At 46.9% G+C, this 26750-nt stretch overlaps 1 protein-coding gene across 5 annotated transcripts in view; it reads right to left on the bottom strand.

The window, feature by feature from the left end:
* Positions 1-26750, bottom strand: part of mio (GATOR complex protein mio) — a 242517-nt gene that overhangs the window by 206791 nt on the left and 8976 nt on the right. The window contains exon 2 of one of the 5 annotated variants that reach the window (XM_077657207.1): positions 10610-10711. The exons of 3 other annotated variants lie outside the window; for them this stretch is intronic. The gene's annotated coding sequence lies outside the window, so the exon portion shown is untranslated. Of the gene's footprint in view, positions 1-10609; positions 10712-25586; positions 25776-26750 lie in introns of those variants that run through there. One more of the 5 variants, XM_077657208.1, reaches the window with a different exon arrangement.

Below are 26750 nucleotides of genomic sequence, written 5' to 3'. Positions count from 1 at the left end.
GCTGAATCACATGTTTTAACCATACAAGAAGAACTATAATGTATTTACATGCATAATTTGAGCACTCTTTTAATGTGATAGCGTTAAAAGCATCATTTATGTAGAAAATCCAGCGTTGGCGTTGTGAGTGAAAAATCACAAGTATGACTCTGGCAGGTGGTGCTGAGAGAGCAACCTATGAGGCAGGTGGGCCACCTAGGTCATGTTACCTTGCAGAATTACCACAACCTGCCCATCATGGCAGGTGGCAGTTAAATTAATGACTGGCAGCTTGGGATGAACAACCTGGGCCACACAAGGCCCACCACTGGGAGCTCCTGCCATCGCAGGGCAATGGCGCATCTTAACTTGACCGCTGCACCACTGTCCAGGAGTGGTATGAGGACTCCCAGGGGTTTGTGAATGTAAAGTATAGAATGACACTCTACATATATAAGAATTACTCTATCGCATCATACCATTAAGGTGGGGCTTAAGTGTCCCCTCCAATTTTTCCTTTAAATTAAGGCTTTTAAAAAGGGGGTGCACAAATTACTAGATAAACTCTATAAACGTCATAATGCGCATTATATACCATATGTTTAACTGCCACCTATATGTCGACCCCCCCCCCCCCCCCCCCCCCCCCCCAAACTCATACCTTCGGCTGCCAAAAAAATGTTACTGCAAATGTGTGTGGCAACTTCTTTATGTGCAAAGACAAAGTTACGAGCAGTCAACTGATGTTTCTTCCCTCGATATTTTTACGAGCAATTCGAAGGAGAACCTCCAGAGAAGAGACGTAAAACTGCGGTGGTCCTTAAGTGGTCCGAGCGCGCGAGCGAGAGAGAACCATCTTCTTTCTCTACGAATGCAGGCTCTTCTACTTCTTCTACAGTGGCACGTATCAATATATTCCCAAGAGAGATACAAAAACTGCTGCAATAATAGCTGTTCGTAAACTCGCTGGCATTCCAGCTTCTGAACCAGGATAGCATGAGAATTGGAGAGAACTCAAACAAGAAAGCGGAGGCTATACTTAAATTTGTATGCTTCATGTGGTCTGGTACCTGCTTGTCACATCACAGCCATCATTTCGCATCTTAAACCGAAATTACAAGCGCGGGCGAATCCCACATGGTGATCCCTATTTGCCAGTAGCTTATGCAACCTTTCGAAGTAAAAATGCATTGTGCAAAATACCATGCCACGTGCTTACAGTTTGCTCCAAGGAATGGCATCAAGAGCAAAAAAAGAAAAAAAAAGATCACTGAACCTTCGTGCGCACCACAATGCACAAGACAATGGTAGGTGTGCGGCATTACTGGTATTACAGTGGCATCGCATTCTCCTCCTATGAATCCCAGAAAAACTATTTTATTTTTGGGGGGTGAATGAATGCACAAAATATTTTGTTTATTTTAGTGTGTTCTCTAACAATCTTGGTTGACAAATTTTATTTCACAGTTGTCACTCCATGGAGGAGATGGCTTTCCACAGCACAACAAGGGATGAAAAAGTGCTCTCATTCGAGTAGCCATACACCTTCTGCTGTAAATACTCGATGATGCAGTGTCTTGCCACAATTCTGGCTATCAATTTTGAGGGAAAAAAAAGTCTCCCTTTTCTCTACATTGGCCAGCCAAGATGAGTTCGCAGTGTGAACATGTGCATGCCAAAGCCAAAGAAACTTCCACAGGAACATTCTGCAGTTTAAGGAAGGTCCTAAAGCAAGAAACTTGCTTTCAATACATCTAGTATACACATGATTACCTGTAAAATGACTGCCACGCCATTCAGAACATTTACAGCTAGAGCAAGAGCAGCTTATCCTGTGTGTCAGTTCTCACAAATTTGCAGTCACAGTTCTCCACAAACTCCTGCACATAAACGGCAACTCAACAGCGCTTCTGAAAAGGAAACTTTTTTAAAGTGTACGCCTCACTGTTATAGAAGCTCGCTGTTTTGAACACAAAATGCACAAAACCCAATGTGGCCCATGTAATTCTGTTGCTTTTGAATGGGAAGCGATGTGAATAATACCTTGCTGCACTAATCAAAAGCTGCATATAGAGAGGAAGAACTGTTGGAACAATTACGAGTAGAAAGGTCTCATACGCACCGACTCTAAGATGCTTTCACACACTGGAACATGCACCATTCAACTTTTCCCACAGCCTGTGCATACTGCCCCACGAGCCCGTGAGCTGCCAGGCACGCTGAATCTTCCTGTTCACAGGCATTCTCATTACTACGTGCTTCTTTCTCTAGTGTCAAATTTGCTATAAGCAAGTCGCCACAGAAGGGCTTGCCGACTCAAGACTCCAACACGCGTTGACACACAAAAGGAATGAAGCTGCTTAGAAATTAAACGACACAGCCACACACGTACGGTCCGAAAACCTCTCTGAAAACAAGAGAGCAAGACAGATATTTAACGGTGGTTACACCCCCAGTAATGCGATCAGCGCTACACTCGGCAAAAGCGCTTCTTGGCATTGAAGGGAAGGCTACAAAGGCAGAGTGTCTGTGACTGTGTCATTCCACCAAATAGTTCGGCCTCATGTCAGTGTGCCTGGCACATTGCTCTCTCCAAGGTATTATCTCTACCCAATGCTAGTGCCTTCTACGGAAGCTACAGAAGACGTGCATAGCAAATTCGACTTCCAGGACTTTTCAATGTTAAAAATTGGCAGTTGCCTTAAATAAGACATATTAACAACATAAATACAGTAAGTTTTAGGAGAGAACTATTAACTGCAAGTGGGGACTTTATCCCGCTGTATAGGAAGAGAGGGTGTGTTTCGGCTCCATAGCTTCAACTCCTTGCCAGAAAAAGTTGTCGCAGAGCATAGCCGGGCCAGCCTACGCTTCTGCACCAGCTGCATTTGCTTTGAAGGCTGCTGCCACACACGAATGGGTGACAGCTGTGTTTGTTTTGGAAAGGTTGCAATGAGTGCTTTAGGGTGTGAGAAATATGTTGGCTTGGATGAGGGCACCTTGTCATGCACCGCATTTCAAGTCAGCACTCTAAGAGCCTTCATTCTTTTGCAGAAGAATGGCGAGTTGGGCAGGTTAGATGTAGTTCATTTTGGCGGTAAATTCAGCGCGGAGGGACGAAGGACACAAGAAGGGGATAGCAACCCAGGAACGTGTTTTGGGTTTAGTATTGATGTTGAGGATTTGTACTACGCCCTTCCCCATGGCAAACTCATGGTTGCAGTAAAGGAGTTTATCACCCAACAAAACGACGAAGTGCAATTTATAGGTAGAAGTGGGATTTCGGTTGAGAGTTTTTTGGAGCTACTTTCTTTCTACCTAAATACGTCGTTTGTGGGATGGCGAGATGAAATCTTCCTTCAGAAACAGGGCGTATGAATTGGTTCCCGTGTAGCTCCGGTTCTCAGCAACATTTTCCTTGCAAAAGTGAATAAGGCCACATCCCGTAACCTTAACGGTCTGGCATTACGGATTTGGAGGTATGTGGACGATTTCCTTGTACTGGTTGAAAAGGACGGACAGGCAAGGTGTACTGTCGACGTCTTGAAGGTTTTTAAAGAGTATGCCATGGGCCTTAATTTCACATTAGAAGTACCTGTGAACGACGAGCTCCAGTTTCTCGACCTCAGGCTCAGGGCCAAGGAGGGGCATGTGTGTTGGGTGAACAAACCTAGGTCCAAGAAGCCGATACTGAACTTTTCGTCAGGGCACTCCAAGTTGGTTAAGATTAGTATCGCTCTCTCTTGTTTACACTCCGCACTTGACAAGTCCTGTGTGCATAGCATCCCAGAAGGTGTGTTCTTTCAAGTACAAAGGCTTGCAGCCGCAGGGTTTCCAGACTCTGTTATTTCAAGACCATGTGAGAAGCTCCTTTCCACGGTAAAGGCTGATCGTTCCGGGAACACTAAGAACGGTGAGGAGGGAGAACAAAGGAAAAAGAAGAAAACCGTGGCAATTCCGTATGTACATCGCATGTCGCACAACCTTAGGAATGTTGGGAGGAGGTTTGGAGTGGACGTCGTATGCACAGTACCGTTTAAAGTGCAACACCTTTGTGCCATGACAAAAAGTAGAGTAGAAAGGCAGCGTAACGTCAGCCCGTTCGTGTGCACAGTGCGTGACCGCTCCTCATTTTTGGGTTGTGTTTGCGGCGTTATGTATGAGGTGCCGCTTTCATGCAAAAAAAGTGTATATTGGACAAACCGGGCGATGCCTGAACGTTCGGCTCATGGAGCATGATAACCTTTCTTCAGACACCGTTCGTTCAGGCATCACTCAACACTGTGGAGAATGCACCAAGAAAAATAAAAAGGTATGCAAAGCTGTTTTCAAAGAGACCACCATGTTGTACCGGCATTATAGAGGAGTATCTTATCGATAAGAAAAAAGATATCTGTGTTAGCCCTGCCTCGGTCACGTTGCTTGAAAGAGAGAAAGGATTTTTAGATGCCTCATGACGTGACACCTTTTTGATCTGTGGCACAGTGTTTTTAGTTTTTCGAACTTTGGGGGTGATAGTGCCCTCTACGCTATCTTTGTACAATGTGCCTATCGCACCTATGCCGTTTTTCTGTATGTATATATTTGCGTTCCTTCCTAATAAAATTTAGATGAGAGACTCAGTGTCCTTAGTGTTCTTCTTAGTGTCCTTCGTCCCTCCGCACTGAATTTACCGCCAAAATGGCCTTCATTCTCCGTTTGACCCATTAAACATCTGTGGTCCTTGCCTCCCGCACATGTGCAGCATTCATAGCACGTACCCCGCCTTGGCTGTATCCATGGTGGCTACATCCAGCCTTGATTTTAATCGAGGCTTTTTTGAATAAATGTTCTCTTTTGTATGTGTGTTTTTCTTCACAATTTAGTGTTATAGAAAACTCATTTCATGGACAATTTTGATCAGGAAACGAAGTGTCCACATTAACGTGTCCACAATACTCTTTTAGAATAGACATCTACAGGTCTCTACCCCTATTTTTTTAACTGTCAACAGGTACTGATGATGCAAAATGAAATGTAAATGGGAGAACTGCAATATGAACAAAATGACATTTTATTTTAGAAAGATTAGGCAGTTGCCTCTAATGTGTGATGACTCTTGGTACACACCAATAATGAACCATGTTTGTATTTCTTATTTTGTGGGTACTTTTTTTTTTGCCTTTACCTCTGCATTTGACCTGTTTCTTTCGTGTCTCCTTTCACTTTGAAAGCACATCCTGTATGATTTCAAACACATTACAAGTGGTAATAAATATGCAACACTCTGCAACATTCCTCCATAGATAAAAGTGCACTGTACTTCCTAACCTACTGAAGAGCTCACACAACAATTGGAAAAGCTCAGTCAGTGCTTTATATTGCTTGAGTACCAGCATTACATTCACAGCAACTTGAGCATGGCATTTGAGCACTGCCCTGCACTCACTACGTCAGCAGTCAAGATTTTTTGCTGGACTAAAATTTGAAGTGCTGTTTTGCCGCTAGGAAGCTCCATATATTAGGCCATGTAGTCTCCAAGGCCAGTGTTCTTCCCAATCCCGCAAAACTTCTATAGATTTTCCCCAAACCATCGAATCTTAAAGAACTGCGAAGCTTTGTTGGTTTATGCTCTTACTTTCAGCGCTTCATTTGAAACTTTGCTTTCATAATCGCACCGTTAACAAGCCTCCTCGCTACCAGCAATAATCCACGGTGGAAGAAAGCGAGGTGCTCCAACGGTGCAGTTGGGCTGAGGTGGGAGCGCGGCCACTTATTGTGACAGGAAGTGAGCGCCGCCGCTAGGGGCAGCACGTGTTCAGGGGGCTATCCCTTCCGCTGATTCTGTGTGGTTCCCTATGGAGCAGTTACTCATGCACAGAACATCTGCGACCTCCGTCAGTGTTCAAACACCCAAACTTGCCTATTTCATTTATTTAACCGCCTAATTCTGGGCAGGTAGAAGCTTTCATGCTGCTTACTGTCCAAATACTTCAATTTCCAACCCGAGAAACGCGTCGTCTCCTCGGGAGCGCGGCACTCGCCTCTTCAGCGCCTCAGAGCGGGCACTGGAGGCACATACATTACAGTATTTGTTTGCACAGTCTCACCAATTAAAGAGCCATTCCATGACATCGTGCTACCGATAGCAATCCCTGACCGAGTGGCAGGCAGCTCAGTGAAGAGGTGTACAACGATGTGCAGGACCTTCTCATGCATTCCCTTTGAATGCAACTACAGAGAGGTGCCTTCAAACACACTGTTGAATTTTTTGTGCATTTGGTTACTGTAAAAATTGCGTAATTGTCTTAATACAAGGCACTTCGTTGTGTCTGGCTGCAATAGCGGCTGCGTGATCTGCAAGGAGCAGGCATTATTCTACAGGGCTCCCAGAGACTGAGCTTTTATGGAAGCGTGGCGAAAGCCCATTCACCAAATTCACATGACTACAGTCGCGAAAATCATTTCGACAGAGTTACATCAGCTGAAGCAATTTTTGAAAGCATGCACCAAAACCTAACATGTACAACCTCACTATCAATGGAATGTCATTGCACCTCATTCTATGCGCCGAGTGCAAAGTGAATCTAACATCTTCTAAATTGCTGCGTTTCATTGTGGATGCAACAATTCAGCAACCAAAAAAAATCTGTCAGCAGCAAGTTGCAAAATTCGAGAAAGCTCGCTAATCTGGCAGCTGAGGTGCCAAATGTGAAAGACGATCTTGGTTAGAACAGCCGACCCTCGAACGATCAAATGAAAGTCCATCTCCTGCGGTTTCTATGACGCTTCAAATTTCCCGCAGTGTGCGGTAACGCGAAACCGAAAAGCTGCGGTGCAGCTTTATGAAAATGGAGGGCACCGAGGGCGTGTGCTCGCTGAAAACCGATACTGCTTGTGGAGAACCTGTTTCCCCCCTCCGTTTCGATGCGGCCCATCTTCATCGTCGGCCGTCGGGACGGACAGCCCCCGGCTGGGCGAGGAGGGAAGTCTCCCTCATGGGGGAAAGGGAACGGCGACGGGAGCGCCACCTCGTAGGTTACGCGGAATTCTGCGGAACCGGAGAGAGGCCCTTCGGGATCCAGCAAGCGTCGTGAGCGGTTGGAGCCGCCCGCTCTCGTCACCTTCCGCAGCAAGCACACGGGGATCCGTTGTGCCTTGCCGCTGGACTTCTGGTTCCAGGCAACGAAGCGAGCGCAGCAAACGCGCGCTCTGGTCGCCTTCCCCGGCAAATGCTAGGGAATGGCTTTGCCTCAAGAATGCGGCGCGCACGGGAGAACCCGGCCGCCATTATCGGCGCATACAAACGTTCGCCGCCGATACCTCCGAAGTCGCGCCCCTGTCCCAGCCGGTAAGTCGGAAGTCCTTTTTACGTAGCCTTCTATTTCCGAGGAATGCCTCGTTGATGTTTTGTAGCTAGCTGGCCCGCTCTGTGTATTGATTGCAAGTGTAATAAATAGCATATGAGTGTTAACGCTGTGTCGCCCCTTCCCTTTGTCCCTCGAGCACGAACCCCTCCGCGGTTAGCGAGCGGGAACGCTGCATCCGCGGAGTGGGAGTGCGGGCGGGGCGAAAGGCTTTGTTTCCCCCGTATTTCCACAATGGCGCCCAACGTGTGGCAAGCTCTTGGGACGAGGGACGGCAGTCAGTTCGGTTCGTGGAATGCCCGCCCGGATTTGGAACAGCGTTAGGCCTGAACCGAATTCGGAGTTGCTAGCAAGGCGAAGATGCTTTCTTGACAGCGAGATGAGCGTAATAGCAGCATGGGAGGATTGCCGTGCATGCTAAGCTTTTGATGAGCACTTCATCGGTACACCTGTGGAATGTGAACCTACGAGGTCCGCTCATGGAGAGCGAGACCGAGACTTCCACGGAGAACAGCAAGCCAGAAGCGAGTGAATGCGGAAGCCTGGAGGGTGGCCCGATTTTTCTTGTACATAGTTGTAAATATTCTCTGTTCTGTCTCTTTGGCTCTGGGAGCCGGGTGCCGTAGTCAGCTGTTTTGGATTGCAGTCGTGATTACAGGAAAAGCACCGGGGCGCTGCGACACCGCGGGAAGCGGTAGGCGCCGTTCGCGTTACGGTCACCTTGGCAGAAACGTATCTCCTCGTGGAGATGTGTTCTAGCTATTGTCCTTGGCCCTTTGTTGGCACCCGGAAGTGTAAGAGCGAGTAGGCCTAAGGCTCTTCGGGAGCTGCCTGTCGCTTTTGGGAGGACACAGTCGTACCGTGGCACAAGCATGCGCAAACGGGCTTGCTTGTTGTATATTTAACCTCGCTAGAGCCGAGAGGTCTCGCTCAACTACAGAAAGCTGACTTTGTTCGAACGAACTTACTTTTTTGGGCTGCGAAGCGAATTTATAATTTCGCGGAACCAAAGACGCTAACGCAGCTCAAGTGAGCTTAACATCACCATGCCGGAAAGCGAACCGCGAATGTGCTTCGTCCGAAGAGAGCCAGCTACGTTCAAATGAACCGAGCGTTTGGGCGGTGCCGGATAGGATTGTTTGGCACTTGCATTGCTCCGCACTTTACCAAATGGTGGGTTTACGCGGTCTCCATTGTTTTTGATGCAAACTTTTGGAGATCCTAGGAGCGATATGCAGAGTTCAAGAGAAGCTGCCCCGGCCTGCTGTCCATTGTATGGGTCTCTGCCTACTGCCTTGCGGCCATGAGTCATCGAGCTGCAGAGTCTCCGGCGAGCAGTTTGCAGCGGCTACGAGAGGGAGGGCAGCCCCTCTACCTTCCAACAAAGGACGGGTGCCCGGTGACCTTGCTGCTCATCGGATGACCCCGGCACCCCGCCTGTACGAGCTGTCTTGCAGTCATCATCGCAACGCTCGTGGCCCCTTCGTCGATGGCATCCATGGACGGGTTCAACCGTAGGCCGACATTTAAGGAGGGAGGGATGTGGAGAACCTGTTTCCCCCCTCCGTTTCGATGCGGCCCATCTTCATCGTCGGCCGTCGGGACGGACAGCCCCCGGCTGGGCGAGGAGGGAAGTCTCCCTCATGGGGGAAAGGGAACGGCGACGGGAGCGCCACCTCGTAGGTTACGCGGAATTCTGCGGAACCGGAGAGAGGCCCTTCGGGATCCGGCAAGCGTCGTGAGCGGTTGGAGCCGCACGCTCTCGTCACCTTCCGCGGCAAGCACACAGGGATCCGTTGTGCCTTGCCGCTGGACTTCTGGTTCCAGGCAACGAAGCGAGCGCAGCAAACGCGCGCTCTGGTCGCCTTCCCCGGCAAATGCTAGGGAATGGCTTTGCCTCAAGAATGCGGCGCGCACGGGAGAACCCGGCCGCCATTATCGGCGCATACAAACGTTCGCCGCCGATACCTCCGAAGTCGCGCCCCTGTCCCAGCCGGTAAGTCGGAAGTCCTTCTTACGTAGCCTTCTATTTCCGAGGAATGCCTCGTTGATGTTTTGTAGCTAGCTGGCCCGCTCTGTGTATTGATTGCAAGTGTAATAAATAGCATATGAGTGTTAACGCTGTGTCGCCCCTTCCCTTTGTTCCTCGAGCACGAACCCCTCCGCGGTTAGCGAGCGGGAACGCTGCATCCGCGGAGTGGGAGTGCGGGCGGGGCGAAAGGCTTTGCTTCCCCCGTATTTCCACATGCTGAAGCTTACCACAGTGCATACATGCATATATGTGATGTTATATGTGACCAAACATGTGGTGCTGCTTATGTTTCTGCATTTCGCTTCTATCTTTCTTGTTTTTGAAGTTTAGCTTTAAGCATTCAAAAAGACATCAGATGCCGGTTTCCTTAAACGAGATCAGTAACCTGCTTACAATGTTTGACATTACCTTTCTCAACACAAACCTAGGAGGTAGCGACTACAAAGTTTCCTGTGGCTATTCATAAATCGATTAATACACCCTTCAGTTTTCTCCGTGACACAAGACACGTGACAGCAGGGAGCAAAGCATAGCTTGAACATATGTTGGCAGCTGTGCAGACTTTTATTTGGTGCTCTCACACCCTCTAAATGCATGCGACCCAGTGCTAACTTGACTGCTCTCAATGATATTATATAACAAAGCTCAAAGTTACAGTCGGATGCAACTATGGGCTGAGAAGGCAGCTGTTATAAGCACCATCAATTAATCAGTTACTTATGTGGCCTCGGGTCGAATTATAGCCCGGAATGTGGGCAGAGATAAGAGGGCATCCTTCCTACGAAGAAGAGTTGTTTCAAGAAGGAAAATGTCATACAAGTGTCAAAATCAAGTGCCCGTGACAGATGCGCCCATGGAAACACCAGCAAAACGAGCGACAAAGAAGGCCCCCAGTACTGATGCTGCCCCTTGCAGCCGCGCCATGCATAAAAGTCACGCTAACTGGCTGTGCCTCGTGCCACCATCGGATCACCTTTCCTTCGGATCACCTTTCACTTTTCAGCACCTTTCCTTCTTCCATTGTAAAACAATCTCGCGACACGGACACCAGCTTGCGATGCGGCCGACTTAAATCCACAATGACACCAGCGGAGTGGGTCTGGCTGCAGTGCTCGCCCAGCAGAAACCAGCTTCTGGTGAATACGTGGTGGCTTATGCAAGTCATACCCTGACAAAAGCTGAATCTGACTATTCAGTGACAGAAACAAAATGATTGGCCATCATCTGGGTGATTAGAAAATTTCGGCCTTACATCTATGGTCGCCCGTTTTACGTCGTGACGTATAATCACACACTCTGTTGGCTGACTTCTCCGAAGGATCCGTCTAGACGTCTTGCTCGTTGGGCCCTCCGCCTGCAGAAGTATGACATTCATGTCGTTTACCGCTCCGGTTGCAAACTTTCCGATGCTGAATCCCTTTCCCGTTCACCTATACCGAGTGATCCGTCTCTCCCATCCCCCGCCGCTTGCAATTTGTCCTCTCTTGGCATCTCAGACATGCCATCTGAACAGCGAAAAGACCCTTAGATTGCCTCCCTCATCGCTTTGCTGCCTACTTCCCACCTTTCCGCTTCTCGGGCTCTCAATGCCAAGCTCGCGACTTCGCCGTTCGGAATGATGAACTGCCCACTCAGGCATTACATACAGACAAAAACATTTGAAAAATATTCAACACAAAATTTTGAAGGATAATCAAATCACAGCCAAGAACACCGCATACAAAGGCATATCCAACACTAAAGAGTAATGAAAAATGCAATGAAAAAATCAAGAAATTAAAGTCTGTTCATTCAGGGACCGCTTCAACAAGTACAGAACAAGATGTTGAAGATTACAACTCGAGGTAACGTTATCTTTGTAATCACTGATAGTCACAATGGTGCTAGAAAGTTGATTCCATTGACGGAGGGCAAGGAGGAAAGGTGAGTGAAAACAAAAAAGATTAGTTCAGGTGAAAATGGGCTCTACATTTAGTTGGTGATCGATGTGAGGAAAATTGCGATGAGCTGCCTTGATATGGAGCCTAGAAAAGAAGGAATAACTGGTATATTCTGTGAAAAAAAGAAATTTGTTGTTGGTAAAGTTGTCTACACTCAAAATTTCATGTGTCCTATTGAAATGGCTGGAAGCATATCTTGTCAGGGGAAAGCAACGCGTCATTATCGAAGCGGTAAACTCATCAGACGTTGCAGCCTTTTCGGGTGTCCCCCAAGGATCAGTTTTGGGCCCTCTTCTGTTTTTGATATTCATAAATGATATAGCTGATCAAGTTTCTAGTCATGCGAGACTGTATGCCGACGACTGTTGCCTCTACGGTGGCGCCACTTGTGTCAACGACTCCCATCAATTGAAATGTGGTCTCAACTCTGTCTTAGCATGGTGCAATGCATAGAACTTGACACTAATTTTTTTCAAAATGCAATGTTGCTCAATTTAAAAACAAAAGGCAACCTATAGCTACTCAATATTTTCTACGTAACAGAAACATCTCAGTTGTTAAAAACTACAAGTACTTAGCTGTAATCTTCGCTAGCAATCTTTCCTGGAACGACCACGTTAACCACATCGCTGCTAAAGCTAGTCATGTATTAAATTTATTAAACCGCAATTTCACCTCTAAATTGAAACAGATACTCTTTTTGACAAATGATCGTCCCATATTAGAATATGGCTGTGCGACTTGGGGCCCTCAAACAAAAACGCTTATCAGCGAACTTGAATGGATTCAGAAACGTGCGGCATGATTTGTATCCGCAAACTACGATTTTACCCAAAGCTCCTCTCAGATATCCAGAAATCTGGGGTGGTCTCTCTTATAAGAGAGACAGAAGTATTGTCACATATATTAAGGAGTCTAAATTAAATTTTAAAGGAAAAAGGTGAAGAAGACAACGCAAATTAACCAAAGAATAAAGAAGAGGAAGAAGAAGCATTCGCTGAGGTGGAGAAGCATTCGGTGAGGTGGAGAGAGACGATTGATGGAGAAGAGAAGATGATGACGACAAGGCTTATGTGGACTAACACCGAGGCTATAAAGGGTGAGTGAAAGCAAGGCACAGGGGGGGAACAGCAGAGAAGCGGAGGCTCCGGCAGGTCAGGGACACATCGGCTGGAAGAGAGCGACGCCGGCCACTGCTCCGGTGAGCTCGCGTTCTACGTGGACTTCCTGCCATGCCTGAGCACGTTCCGGGGAGTCAACAGAGGACGCTACCACCTGCTACGGCCAGGGGTATCTCCAGCGCTATTGCCACCCATCTGGGTGGTGCCCCAACGCCAACAACACCGGCATCACCTCCACGGGAGCTTGGACCGGGAGCTTGTACGACACAGCCAGCGACGCCACCAACGACGCCAGCCCAAGCGCGTCGAACGCCGCCAGCAACGCCAGCCCAAGCACGCCGAACGCCGCCTCGACGCCGAATACTGGATCCATACAACGCCGCAGCCGCACCAAACCAACCGTGAGCACGAACACCGACCACGAATAGTAGAACGCTAGTAGTAGACGCTGGTAGCAGTGTGCCCGGGTCGTGTGTATTTATAGCCATTGTGTGTTGTGTTAGTTTTGTGTTCTAGTGTGTGTGTCACGTAGCATGTATTAAATGTGTGTTTGTGTGGGTACACCCGTCGCCTAGTCCATTCTTTCAGTCAGAGTGTTCTCCGGAGAGGTCCGTGACAAGTATCTACGGCTGAAGCTGTTCCATAGTATCTTTATAGGTGCAACAGGTTTTATAAAAGATGCGTACATTACAAATCCCAGCTATGTATCCTGCCGTGTAGACCATACTAAGAAAGTTAAAGAATACATGTGCCATATAAATATATTTAAAAACATTCTTTAACAAAGCAGTCCATGATTGGAATAAATTGCCGGAGGAGGCTGTGCCAGCCCCGCCATCTCCTTTTGGTAATACTTTGGTGCGTCTTTTGTTAAAATAGTATTTCTGTCACTGCTATGCATTTTTCCTTACTGTGAAATTGCTAAACACAGTTTTTATCTATGAGCAACATAGTACGGTCCCATTTGTAATTGACTGTTTTCGGATAAGTCTGTACTATGTTTTGAGTTTTCATACAGTGTGCTGGCTGTATGACAATCTAAATTTACCTTGCCTTCTTTTTTTTACCCTCTCTTGGTACTCGTAAGATTAGGATGCGTTGTATTCTATTTTTGCTTGTATTGTTATTTTTACCTGCATTCTTTTCTCTTTTCTACATAGTGTGTCATCGCTATGAAACTATTTTTCCCCTTGTATCCCCCCTACAATAATGCCACCAACGGGTGCTGTAGGTATCAGAATAAATAAATAAATAAGAACTGAAACATTTGGCACGTTTCAAGACCAGGGTCCGTATTCAGAGTTTGTGTCATAATAAAAAGCGTCATGATCTGCCGCAGCGGCTACACTTGACTGGTCGAAATGCCGGAAGCAGATGTGGTGGTTCGGATACAGAGAAAAGGGTCAAAGAAGTCGGACGGTGACATCACACACATAGCGTACACTCTTCTAGCAGCAGATGGTCAAGGACAGCCAACATGGCGGCGCGCTCTGAAGCGGAGCCTCTCGCTTCGAAGTGAACTCGTCGGTGTTACTGCGTTTTTTGGCCCGTGAACTGGCTATAAACAGGGTACGGGACTTTCGCTTCGTCTTATCTTGCCTATAACAAATTGAGTGGACGAGAAATTTGGCCTGTTTTTTATTTCGCTGGATGATTCAGTAGCTTCTAGGCTCAACGAGCACCGGTTTGTTGTAGAAGTTGTTCTCTTCATTCAAACCGGATGGCGCCACTATCACCGGAGTTATCTCGTCTTTGTATGTTGAATGATGTAACGTAAACAATAATGACCTGCAAAATACTTGTGTTTACTGCGCGAAAACGTGCACTTCCTATTATAGAACTCTCTATTAGCTTTTGAAGCGTCCTGCACCATGATCGTGTGCAATGTCTGCCAGCGTTAAACTGCTCATGTGCATGGATGGTCAGTCACCAGCGACGCGCTGCTACGCCGACGCGTTTGACATGCTAGAGGTGGTATTTCGGCGTCCCGCCGCGGTGGTGTGGCTCTGCCTTGAGCTCGCAAGTTAGCTTGCAAGTTAGTTTACAGCCGTCAGTGTGGGCATGCGTGCGCTTCGTACCATGGCAAACCTATGAAAATTTCGTCTGCGAAGTCTTCCAACGCATCTATGAAGAGAAACAGAGCAAAAGGTTTAGCGTCTGCACAACCGTCCGATAACAGCGCCAAGTTACGTACAGCGATGTTGCAGACAGCAAGTTGTCAGGGCGTCTTGGTCAACACAGCACGGAGCGGGCATTGTGCAGCGAGTGAGTGCATGCCACAAATTTTCCTCTCCATTCCCTTTTACCCACAAGATAAATGTGCAAACATGCTAGCTGCATTTTATTTACCATAGGCGATCGACGGCTGTAGAGGCCACCTTCTGTCACTGAAAAAGGCATGCGTATTGCGTACAATATTTTCTCCTTTAAGTACACCTCTGGTACAGGGCAGAAAAGAGTATCTGAACTACTGTTTCTGTTTGTCGAAGTCCATTGGGCAAATAAAGCTTTCACATTACCCCTTCACAGTAGAATCCGATGGGCAACTAAACTCGTGGCTGAATGTTTCTTCTCTCGCATTGGTCACGTTTCATTTGTCGGTAAAGCACAAAAGCACCGCTGGACGTTTCCCTTCGGCAACCGAAATGCAGTGATACGCTGCCGCCACTCACAGTCGCAACTGAACCAACATCCATTTCCGGCATTTTGACCAATCAGGTGCAGCCACTGCAACAGATTACGACGCTTTTTATTATGACACAAACTCAGAATACGGCCTTAGGTTATAAGCCGAGAGATTTTTTTTATTTCTGTTACACTCGACGGCCCTGAGTAATTCCTAGATATGAACCTGGTGGATTTATTTCGCAGATACTCTAGTTTCCTTACAAAGTAGGTTTGTTCAGCAGCTGATTTCAAAAACAATATTGTATTTCAGCGCTATCAATGGGCCAGCACCCTTTACTATATCCCATAACATCCACAAAAAGGTTATAAAATTGGAGGACACTTAAGCTTCGTCTTTAAGAGTGGAACGCGACACTGTGTTGCAGCACTGCTTCTACGGAATCCATCGCCCATTCAACACGACGCCTTTCCAATTGGACAAATCGCTCCGAGTCTGTATGAGGAGGCCTCTCAACACAGCCCATCCCCCGCCGGAAGAGATCACGAATGGGCTGCAGTGACGCTGCTTGGCCTTTGTGTGTCTCCTTTGCGATTTTAGATGAAAGGAAAGGCGCAGTAACTGTCTCACATATCGGTGGACACCTCAACTACACCTTGAGGGAAGGGAGGAAGTTTGCAGTGAAAGAGAAAAGAGAGAGAGAGGCCGTAATGGAGGCCCGCGTCTCCATTGGGGTTGCATTCACTGACCACAACAGCACACAGATGCGCACATCAGAGGCGCTCAGGCAGGACGGGTTCCATGACATCGCAATGGTTGACAACCACACACACACAACATAGCGCACACAGGTCTGGTCACTGCTGCCTGCCCGTCTGAAGCCCGAAGCGGTCGCGAAGGGCTGCACCCATGCTGCCGCCCACAGGGGTGAAACGTTGTTTTATCACCGGGCTCCGCACTCGGACCAGTTGATGTCTTCAAAGATTTCGTCTGCCGGTCCTCCATATTCAAATCCACAACCCCTGTGCAATGTCAGTGCACGTTAAAGAACCCCAGGTCGCCGAAATTACCGCAGCCCTCCACAACTGCGTCCCTCATAGCCTGAGTCGCTTTGGAATATAGAACTTCATAAATGGGAATTCAAACCAAACACAGTCATAACACCACCTATCGTACCTAAGCGCAGGCTATTCGCATTTAGTTTCATCTCTACAACATAGATGGCACTGCATTCCACAGCTCATGGCAGTCAAGTGAAATGCTTTATACAGTAGAACGCGATTTTTATCAGGTCCCGTTTCAAAATTTGCATACTCATAATAACTCATGTGTGCATCAGTACACAAAGACATTTCACAATGTCAAAGACCACAACACATCCACTAGGACCACTTTTTATTCAGTTTGAACCAATGAGTCTTCATAGCGTGCTAAGCGCGTGCTCGCCTCCCAATCTGGAAGACCTTGGTTCGATTATCTCCACAAGATTTTCTTCATTTGGTGATTCTTGTGTTACGTGTTACAACGCCAACGGCCAATGCCAACGGGTAACGCCAACGGCTGACAATGCCGACACCGGCTTTTCTGTGACACGAGCTCCTTAACGGTATCACGTTCAAACTACAGGCTTAATTTAAATCACAATGCCCCTTTGACTATTGCACTAAAATACAAGCCAAACATTGCAGATATTCCTTCTATCAAATCAAATCAAAAGAAGCTTTATTTCATAATCCAAGGAAAATTTGTACAAAATATTTGGACCGATAGCCTACATGGCTAGTGTCCGGTCCAATACAAAACAAGACATTTAGGCAACTGCATAAATATGTAAAGTAAAAAAAGAAAAAATTAAAACAGAGAAATAAGACAGCAAAAGCATCCAGTGTCCAATCGGATGTAAAACAAGGCATTTGGGCAAAGGTATAAGGAAGCTGCACACCAGCATTTCAGCAAACTATACGCGAGGAATTCAGACAATTCGATCGGATGTAAAACAAGGCATTTGGGCAAAGGTATAAGAAAGCTGCACACCAGCATTTCAGCAAACTATACGCGAGGAATTCAGACAAAATGCAAACACAGAAACGCAAAAGAGAAATCACATCATTATTTGATTATGCAAGAAATATAATTTCAAAGACAATTTAAAATTTCTGGCAAGCTTTATTTCGAGTGGCGATGTATTCCAGACTTTCGCCCCAATGAACTCAATCTCTCACCATATGTGTTGTGATGGACCGGAAGATTAAAATTACCGTTGGCAGCGTGTCTTGTGTTGCGAACAGGCAAAGTGAATAAGCTCATCAGGAGTGGAGAGTTAGTTGTTAACATGCAATTTACTACATAAAAGATGCCCGGAATTTTGAGAAATCTTATTAAAGTAGAAAGACTGGCTAGTTGGTCTTGGTACATAAAATACCTTTTTTCAGCGTGAAATACACAGGACAAAGAAAGCAGATACACGCAGGATGCAGCGTTTGTCCTGTGTATATCGCGTTGGAAAAATGCACTGAGCAATCCAGCCAGGAAAATGTAGTTCCCTTGGTTGCTGCCAAAAGAGTACCCATATCATCATCATCAGCCTTACTACACCCACTGCAGGGCAAGAACCTCTCCCATGTCTCTCCAATTAACCCTATCTTTCGCCAGCGACGCCCACACTATGCCTGCAAACTTCCTAATCTCCTCCGCCCACCTAACCTTCTGCCGCCCCCTGCTATGCTTGCCTTCTCTTGGAATCCACTCCGTTACCCTTAAAGGGACACTGAGGAGAAATTGAAGTTGGCTTGTATCCATAGAATACCAGTTCCTGATCACAAAAACGCCGGTCTTACTGAAAAAACAAAGCTCTTGTAAGGTAGAAAATAGTAAGAACCAAAGTACGGGTATCGCCACCACAGGCCAAACTGGCAAGTACAAGCGTGGTGATGTCGTAGAACAAGAGACACCACCTTGGAGGAATTTTCCTTCCTACATGGGTCGCGAATCTCTGAAGCTGACAAAGGAAGATTGCGCGGTTCAATATTGAAGTAAATTTTGTTTTAAAACCGATAGTGCTCTTTTATCACACAAAGAAGGCAGACAAAAGGCAACCTGAATGTTGGAAGCAAAGAAAACCGATGCTTGGTGGCACCACAGGTGGCCAGGAGAGTTTCGATTTGTTAAGGCGCTTCGCATCTATGAGCTTTGCGTGCCCTGTGGTTTTGTTTTTGACGCGCCTCGATTTACAAGCGCCGAACAGCAGAGGAACTCCAAGTGCCGCTTCAAGTGCTAGTTAACCTTTGAAGAAGCCTGTTAAGGCTTGCCAGATGATCGCCACGGTCGATGAAAAACTATGATGGCACGATGGTCAGTAATCGTACAAGGCAGCACTTGTGTCTTCGCACGCTCGCCCGGCGAAACATTCCCGGCTGTGCCAGTCAACTTCAAACTACTTAACGGAAATCGTTTATTAGGGACGGGAGACAAGGTACAAGGCAGTTCAGAAAAATTGCTGATGGCCTAGCTTTGTTAGGCCAGGATATACGTAGCGAAATTGCGGAGACTTCTGCATCGGAAGGGTGCATTCACTAGATGCGCCCTTATTGATAACGGCTACTTGAGCCGTCGTGGCAGTGTGGTAGCGTCTCCGCCTCAAACGCCGAAGGCCCTGGTTCGATTCCGAACCTCGGCACAGGATTTTTTTTTTTTATTCAGTAAGTGGGCAAGGGGTTTCAGTGGCTCCCATAGATGCCGCCACCGAATACGTTGGTTAGCGGTTAAGCGCAGGCTCTGTTAAAACGCGTTTATGCTCCATCGTAACGCACGCGCGCGCTGCACGGCGACATCGCGTCGGCCAAAGCGAGACCCTCTATACTGTGTTTGACCGCAGACGCGTTCGGCGGCTTCGGCGCACTCTGACCGCACTGGCAGGGAGACTTGGAGCATGTCTCTGTTTCGCGCCGAGTGCGCCAGCCACCACCGGACCGGCCAGACTGATTCGGCTCCGCGACGAGGTGTGCGTTGTGACATAATTCAATAGCTTTGGCAGTTGGGTGGAGCTGTTCTTTTCGAGCTCTCGGCTAATTTGATCCATTCACGGTACACATCTGAAGGTACATGCAAGTGGGCGAGAGAGCCCGATCCAGTGGACCCGTTGGATCCAGCGGAAGCCGTTGAAGCGTCGTGCGTCTGGTTTAGTTTCAAGGAGCCCACTTTAAATGCGACCGCCCTTGAGCACCTATCCTTTTTTGTGGCAATAAAATAAATAACTTGGCCCTTGCAACCGTGGAAGACCTCTACGCCGCCTGCTGCCCCGTGCAACCGCGCCGTTCAAGGAATCACAATCCGTTGGCCCCAAAGCCCCGGCCAGCGTACGATGGGCTCAAGGCGCTGACCTTGTCCTCGCGCCTCGCGACTCCCCGCACTGGGGTTGTGATATTTAGTTTGCAACGGCTGGTCACTGAGGAAGGGGGAAACGACCCGCCGGCGCCTAACCTAACCGTGCTCCCTCAAAAGCATCGCACGCTCTGCGGGGCTGAGGTCGCTGAAATGCAGGCCGGAGATTTTGCGAGAACTACGTCGTCGGGTTCGGGAGCGGGATCCATTGCAACGCTGGCAAGACGCCGGTGCAAATGTAAACAGAGCGACGGTAGCGACCCCCGATAGATGCCTTCAACGTGCGGCGGCGGTAGCTTTCATTTCGGCAGCTGCTAGACCACACCACTAGCTGCCAGAAATCACGGAGTCTCCGTTTACGTCACGTTTCACACGTTTCACGACACTCCGTCCTGTGACGTCATAAGAGTTCTCGAGTTTGAATCGGAGCGGCGGGAAAAACTTTTTCAACTTCGAATTCAAATTTCTTTGAAATAGATGCATCTTTCGCTGCTGGACAAGTGGTAACAAAGCCATGAAATGCCGAACTATCAGATTTTTCTAACAAAAAAAATTTGATAGGGTTCTCCTCAGTGTCCCTTTAAGGACCAGCGGTTATCTTGCCTTCACATTTCATGCCCTGCCCAGGCCCATTTCTTTCTCTTGATTTCGACTAGGATGTCATTAACCCGTGTTCGTTCCCTCACCCACTCTGCCCGCTTCCGGTCTCTTAACGTTAAACCTATCATTTTTCTTTCCATGGCTCGCTGCATTGTCCTTAACTTAAGCTGAACTCTTTTCGTTAGCCTCCACGTTTCTGCCCCGTAGGTGAGTACCAGTAAGATACAGCTGTTGCACACTTTTCTATTGAGGGAAATTGGTAAACTGCCACTCATGATCTGCGAGAACTTGCCATATGCGCTCCACCCCATTCTTATCCTAGTTATCTCCCTCTCATGATCCGGATCAGCTGTCACTACCTGCCCTAAGTATACGTATTCCGTCACAACTTCCAGGCTCTCGCTGCCAATTGTGAACTGTTGTTCCCTTGCTAGGCTGTTGAACATTACCTTGGTTTTCTGCATGTTAATTTTTAGACCCATCGTTCTGCTTTGGCTGTCTAACTCATTGATCATGATTTGCAGTTCACCTCCTGAGTGACTCAGCGATGCAATGTCATCAGCAAATCGCAGATAATTTAGGTATTCTCCGTTTCCTCTTATTCCCAACTGTTCCCAATTCAGGCCTCGGAATACCTCCTGTAAACAGTCGAATGCTTTCTCGTTATCAATGAAAGCTATATATAGAGGTTGGTTTGGTTATATTCTGCGCATTTCTCTATCACCTGATTGATAGTGTGAATATGATCTATTGTGGAATATCCTTTATGAAAGCCTGTCTGATCATTTGGTTGAATAAAGTCTAACGTTGCCCTGACTCTATTAGCGATTACCTTAGTAAATACTTTGCAGGCAACGGATAGTAAGCTGATCAGCCTGTAATTTTTCACGTCCTTGGCGTCTCCCTTCTTATGAATTAAGATAATGTTTGCATTCTTCCAAGCTTCTGGTACAGTCGAGGTCATAAGGCATTGCGTATACAGGGTGGCTAGTTTTTCTAGCACGATGTCCCCTCCATCCTTCACAGATCTGCTGTTACCTGATCCTCCCCAGCTGCTTTTCCCCTTTTCATTGCTTCTAAGACTTTCTTTACTTCATCTTTCGTTACTGGTGGGATGACGCATTGCTGTGCACTGCTGTCTTTCTCATTAACGCTCTGATCACATTGGCTACTGTACAGGTCTGTATAGAACTCTTTGGCTACGTTAACTATCTTATCCATATTGCTAATGACACTGCCCTGCTTGTCTCTTAATACATACATCTCGTTTTTTACTATGCCTAGTTTCCTCTTCCCTGCTTTTAGGCTACCTCCATTCTTTAGAGCATGCTCGATTCTCTCCATATTAAACTTCCTTATGTCGGCTACCTTGCGCTTATTTATTAACTTTGATAGCTCTGTTAGTTCTATTCTGTTGGTAGGGTTAGACGCCCTCATGCTTTGGCGCTTCTTAATAAGATCTTTCGTCACCTGAGATAGCTTTCCGGTATGCTGTCGAACTGTCCTACCGCCTACTCCTACTGCACACTCCGTAATTATTGATGTCAGATTATCACACAGGCCGCCAAAGAGTACCCTACTGAAAGAAAAATCAGTTTTCAAGCCACCCATAAATACCGAAGTTTGCCCCCAGAAGAAGCATCTTGCCACTTGCCTCGCCAACTGCAAACAGAATGAACAAGCTGCGTCCACCTTTTGGCCCCCAGATGGCAAGGTTCTAAATTCTCCAACTGGGGGATGCTCGCAGATGCTGAAGACACTTCACAAAGGGAGCTGGGGAGGAGGCAGCACACCCCATTTCTCTAATATGCATGTCAAAGGGCATTGACAAAAGCCCCTCTGCCACGCCTTGGGGTCGTTATCGGGTTTACTGGACAATAGGATTGGCTTGTTCGTGTGGGCGCATCAATGTTACTAGAACAAACTCAGTTTCCCAGCTCCACCCAGAGAGGTGTCCTTGTTGGCGGTCGCGCTAACTAGTGGCGCTGCGGTCGAGGTTTGCTCTCTCACCGCCACTCGCTGGCCACAGCCTAGGCTGTAGCCGCTGCTGTGCCCTGATTAAACGCATGCTCGCGACCGCCGCTGTGCATCATCTGCATCTCGATTATTTTTTTTTGTATTTTGTGACAACGGGCCTCTCATGCTAACCTGCTTTGCACTGGGGTGCAAAAGTGGGTATCGCAACGATGACTCGGAAGGCTGTCATTTCTTCAAGACAACGAAAGACCCCGTTGAGTTTAAAATATGGGAGCAAGCTCTTCACAGAAAAGATTGAAGACTGAATTCGAAACACAAAGTGTGTGATCTGCATTTTGAAGAAGACCTCCTGAAGCCCTATAGTCGTGTGTGTCAAAGAAAGGAAGTAGTTTTGGAAATGGGTGTTGGTACCATGCGCTCTTGTGAGGCTGTTCCCTGCGTTACCGGCACATATTCCAAAGCTGAAACGCACTATGCCAAAGAGAATTAAAGCCTCCAATGGATCGTGCTGCCCTGTGTGTGGTGGCAGCAGTGCCAGTAGAGAACTTGCAGGATTCCGAGAGTGTATCAGTGCAGTCCGAACACGACCGCTGCGCTGCACAAATGGACTTTAATTCTGATCATCTGGAGTCCGCAGCATTACAAACAATGAAGTGAAAAATTTCAGTATTTTTGCGATGAGGAAACAGACCAAAAATGCCGGATATTTTACACTTGCCGTCTAATGCAAGAGAGGTTGCTTGTTGAGAACACCATTGTGATTGATGAGTGGCTATCATGCACAATGGACACGTAAAACAAGCTGCACAAAAAGTTCTCGTATCATGGTAAGAGTGCTGGTGACATAAAAGCGCTTCTGAAACAAGTCAATGAAATGAAATTGTGCGAGGAAGCAACTAATCAAAGCTTATGCGGAGAGAGAAGACATCACATGAACTGTTCTGTGGTAACGTCGCCACAAGGCAGCACAGATAAATTCGATAAACAAGAGAATCAGAATAAAGAAAACTGTTCAATAGCTAAAGACATGTCGTCTAAGTAAAGCCCTACTGCGAGTTGCGGCAGCTAACAAGAAAAAGAAGGAATAAATATCGCAGTTAAAAGATAACCCCAAAAAGAGCCCAGAAGAGCACCTGGAACGGCATTTAGAGGTCCTTCTGTGTGTATGCTACCTTGCATATGCAAATTGCGGAGGAGCCCAACGAACAGGCTTCCAGCTGTACATGATATGTGTGATCATGGAATAATCCATACCCTACATATATGCACTTTGAGATGTTTACATGTGAATAAGGATGTAATAAATTACTGGATTCTGCTGCGTAATCAAATATTTATCAGAGAGGAAGCAGCGATTGCCATTTGCGTCGCTGTTGATTCTTGCAATTTTTTATCCACGCTGATAAAGTTCTTGAAGTTGGTTGTGTAAGACAGACAATTGGGCTTTGATGCCCCAGCGACCAGTGCCGAGAAAGGAGAAAAGGCAGACGCAAGACGAGGCTGACGAAGTTCAGTTTGGCGTTCACGAATGCGTGGCTACTGAGCTGCGCTGTGTTAACAAAGATTATGACAGTCCACATTTTTTGTGTGATTTGCATCTTTTCACTTGGGGAGGAAGAAAACACAGCTGTAAAAACTTTTCGCTATGGTGCCAAAGGAGGTGCTCGGCATCAAAAGTAAGACACTAAGAAAAGCACTTCTAATTGGACCACTACGGAGATGGTTTGCTTTTCTTCTGTTTTCACTATCCTGTTTCATGCGAGTAGCCAGACTAGCACTAAGTGAATACCTACACTGCTCAGGCTAGCCAGCTTTCTGCATGCAATACAGGCAATCTGCGCAGCACTGCAGCAAACATGACATTCACTACATTATCTTCTAAGGTTAGAGTGCACCCATGCACTCAGAAAACTTTGATCTGTTTACATTACAGGAACTATGCCCTGGTGTGCGTGCTACAAAACACAAGTCATTGAGCAAAGCAAGGAACAGTGTTGGTGAGCAAGTCGACGGTGTTGTCACACATGTTTCACGATATCAACAAGTTAATTTCGCGTCACACAAACGCGTTCCCCAAGATAATGCGTAGCTTCGAAGCAAAAGCTGCCGTAATGTAACTATCATTTTACTGCAGCCATGCAGCTGTAGAGTGCAATAACAGCTCGCAAAAACCAAATGTGTGCCGGCTGCTCTATGCTTTTGTGCTATGTGCAGCATGCGACACGCCTGGCAGGAAGCAAGACTCGATTGCAGTGCAGTTAGTTCTCGCAGCCGCCACTTAGGACACTCTCCTCCGCTGGGTGGCTGTAAAACTTAGTTTGTTCTAGTAACGTTGACCACCATCTTGTCGCGCGTCATGGTTGCCTGTATAGGCGCACCGCACACAGTTGATGTCGTGTAGAGGGCAATGTGCAAACGCCGTAGAAACATCATGCCCTCTTGTAAATACCTTTTGATTTTGGTTGTTTGTAGCACCACTCTCTTCATCACTGCTTAAAATATCTCATAGAGAGCTTCCGTCCTTCATAATCACTATGAAAAAACTAGCTGGAATCACCCTGACCGTGCACATTCCCCGAAAGTCAGAGTAAAGGCGATGCTTAGACATGTATAGCGAAGTACTAATCTTTTCCACGCGAGACCTCAACACTGATAAATGCTGGTTACCAGCACAGTTTTATTGTCAGTTATTAAAAAAAAAATGCTAACTTTGATCAGGAATAATTATTAAACTAAATGAGGCAGATCAATATCTACAGGAAGAAAGACTGCACATCTCCACGTGCGCAAAAAAAATCTCATCAGGGCAGTGTATACCCTAAACATTATTGCAGAATACATCTTTCAGTTTTATACACTTTTAAAAGATGCGTGGGTAATTAAGCTATACACAGATTTCTAAATTCTTCAACATGCTTATTAGCATCTCATCTCGAAACACCTCAAACGATTTTTCTCTAGGTGCAAGAGGTTTTCCGCAACTTTGCATTTCCTGAGCCAAGCTTACCTCAAAATCTGTTTTTTAAATTTGCGATTTCCTTAACAGCTTAAGCACGTTTGCAGCTACTGATAAACCAAATGCATATTTTGAAAGCAGAGCAAAATAAGCTTTCTGAAGATATTTGAACCATATTTATAAAGCAAACGAGCGAGGTGTAGTCGACGTACAAATATCACCAATAATGTTGTCTGTTCACCGCTGGAATGGCCTTAGGGCCCCTGATGAGGTATTAAAGGGTCCCTGAAAAGGGTGTTTGAGGTTGGCTATAACACACTAGCATTATGTAGAGTATAGGCCACCGAGCATTCATGCCGTGCACAAGACCTCAAAAGCGAGGCGATCATTTAAAATATTGTTACGAGGTGGCAAGCCAAGGAAAGCACGACATGATGACCGAATGAAGATATGATTTAATGGCTCAAGGGCCTAGCGCGAGCACTCCGTCCTGCGCCACTGCACTCTTCTTCGTCTTCATAACATGACCCCGGTCCTCAGAGCGATCGTCCCGATCGATTGGTTGAATTACGAATGGTGAGGTGACGATGAGGATGATCAGGAAGGATAGAAGGAGATGAAAGGCTTGCCACAAATATGAAGGAGATGATCTGGTGGACGGTTGCCCCCGGAGCTTCAGGTCCAGCGGTCGGTCACTTGCTGCCGAAGGTCAAGGGTTGAGGCATCGCCGCACAGCCTGGGCGGGGGTGCCGTCTTGGTTCGGGTCGTCATCGGGTCATCGCACGTCAGGTCCTGGTCGTCGTGTCTTGTGTTCAGGGCTGGGGACGGGGCGGGGGAACGCGGCTGGTCAGTTCTGGTCAGCTCGAGCTGGGGTTGAGCCGGGCGGCGGAGCCCAGGTCCCCTCGGCCGACGACGAAGGCGAGCAGAAGGCGGTGATGCTCCGGGGACTAGGGTGACGATGAGAACCCCGCACCTCCACCAAATGTTACGAGGTGGAAAGCCAAGGAAAGCACGACATGATGACAGAATGAAGATATGATTTAATGGCTTAAGGGCCTAGCGCGAGCACTCCGTCCCGCGCCACTGCACTCTTCTTCGTCTTCATAACAATATATTTTTAAAAACTTGCGCTTCTACGCTTCGAGGCAACCAGCGGTGCCGGGCTCTCGTCCGAATCTGTGTGCAACGAGTCATGCAGCGCTCGTTTTTGGTATAATTGCTCAATTTGTGACCTGTTTCTGTAATCCACTCCTGCTTGGGCCTCACAGCCTGCAGTATGTCATAAATAAATAAAAATAAAAATAAATACAAGGGAAGGGTAAAGAAGGGCTCGTTATAACATACACGACAGAATCCAACAGTCAACAAAACCAAGGTGCATAGGGTTGTTTTTGTTCCCAATCTGTGGTGTTCATTGATGGGAGATTAATATGGTAATTAAGTTTACTATTTTTTAACGATTACTGAATATAAAGCAGAGGAAGAAACAACCACATGGCCCTGGTGGGATCCGGACCTTCCTTTGGGAGGTGTTTTCTTCGAACCCACAAATGAATCTGAAGTTTTCAGTTGATTTCTGAACCTTAGCAACAGTAGAGCCCTCGACTTTGGTAACTTGCAAATCAAACCAATCAAGCATGTCCTTGAATATATTACTCCTGTGTTTGTTCATATATTTAATTTGGCCATTGCAACACATACATTTCCGGACGCTATGAAAGTAGCCAGAGTATCAGTAATTTACAAAAGCGGCGAAAAAAACCTAATGTCTAACAATCAGCCAATCTCAGTGC

The sequence above is a fragment of the Amblyomma americanum genome, chromosome 3, assembly GCF_052857255.1.
Source record: "Amblyomma americanum isolate KBUSLIRL-KWMA chromosome 3, ASM5285725v1, whole genome shotgun sequence".
Taxonomy (NCBI): domain Eukaryota; kingdom Metazoa; phylum Arthropoda; class Arachnida; order Ixodida; family Ixodidae; genus Amblyomma; species Amblyomma americanum.
The sequence above is the reverse complement of the archived record's forward strand: the minus strand, read 5'-3'. Positions and strand labels throughout refer to the sequence as shown.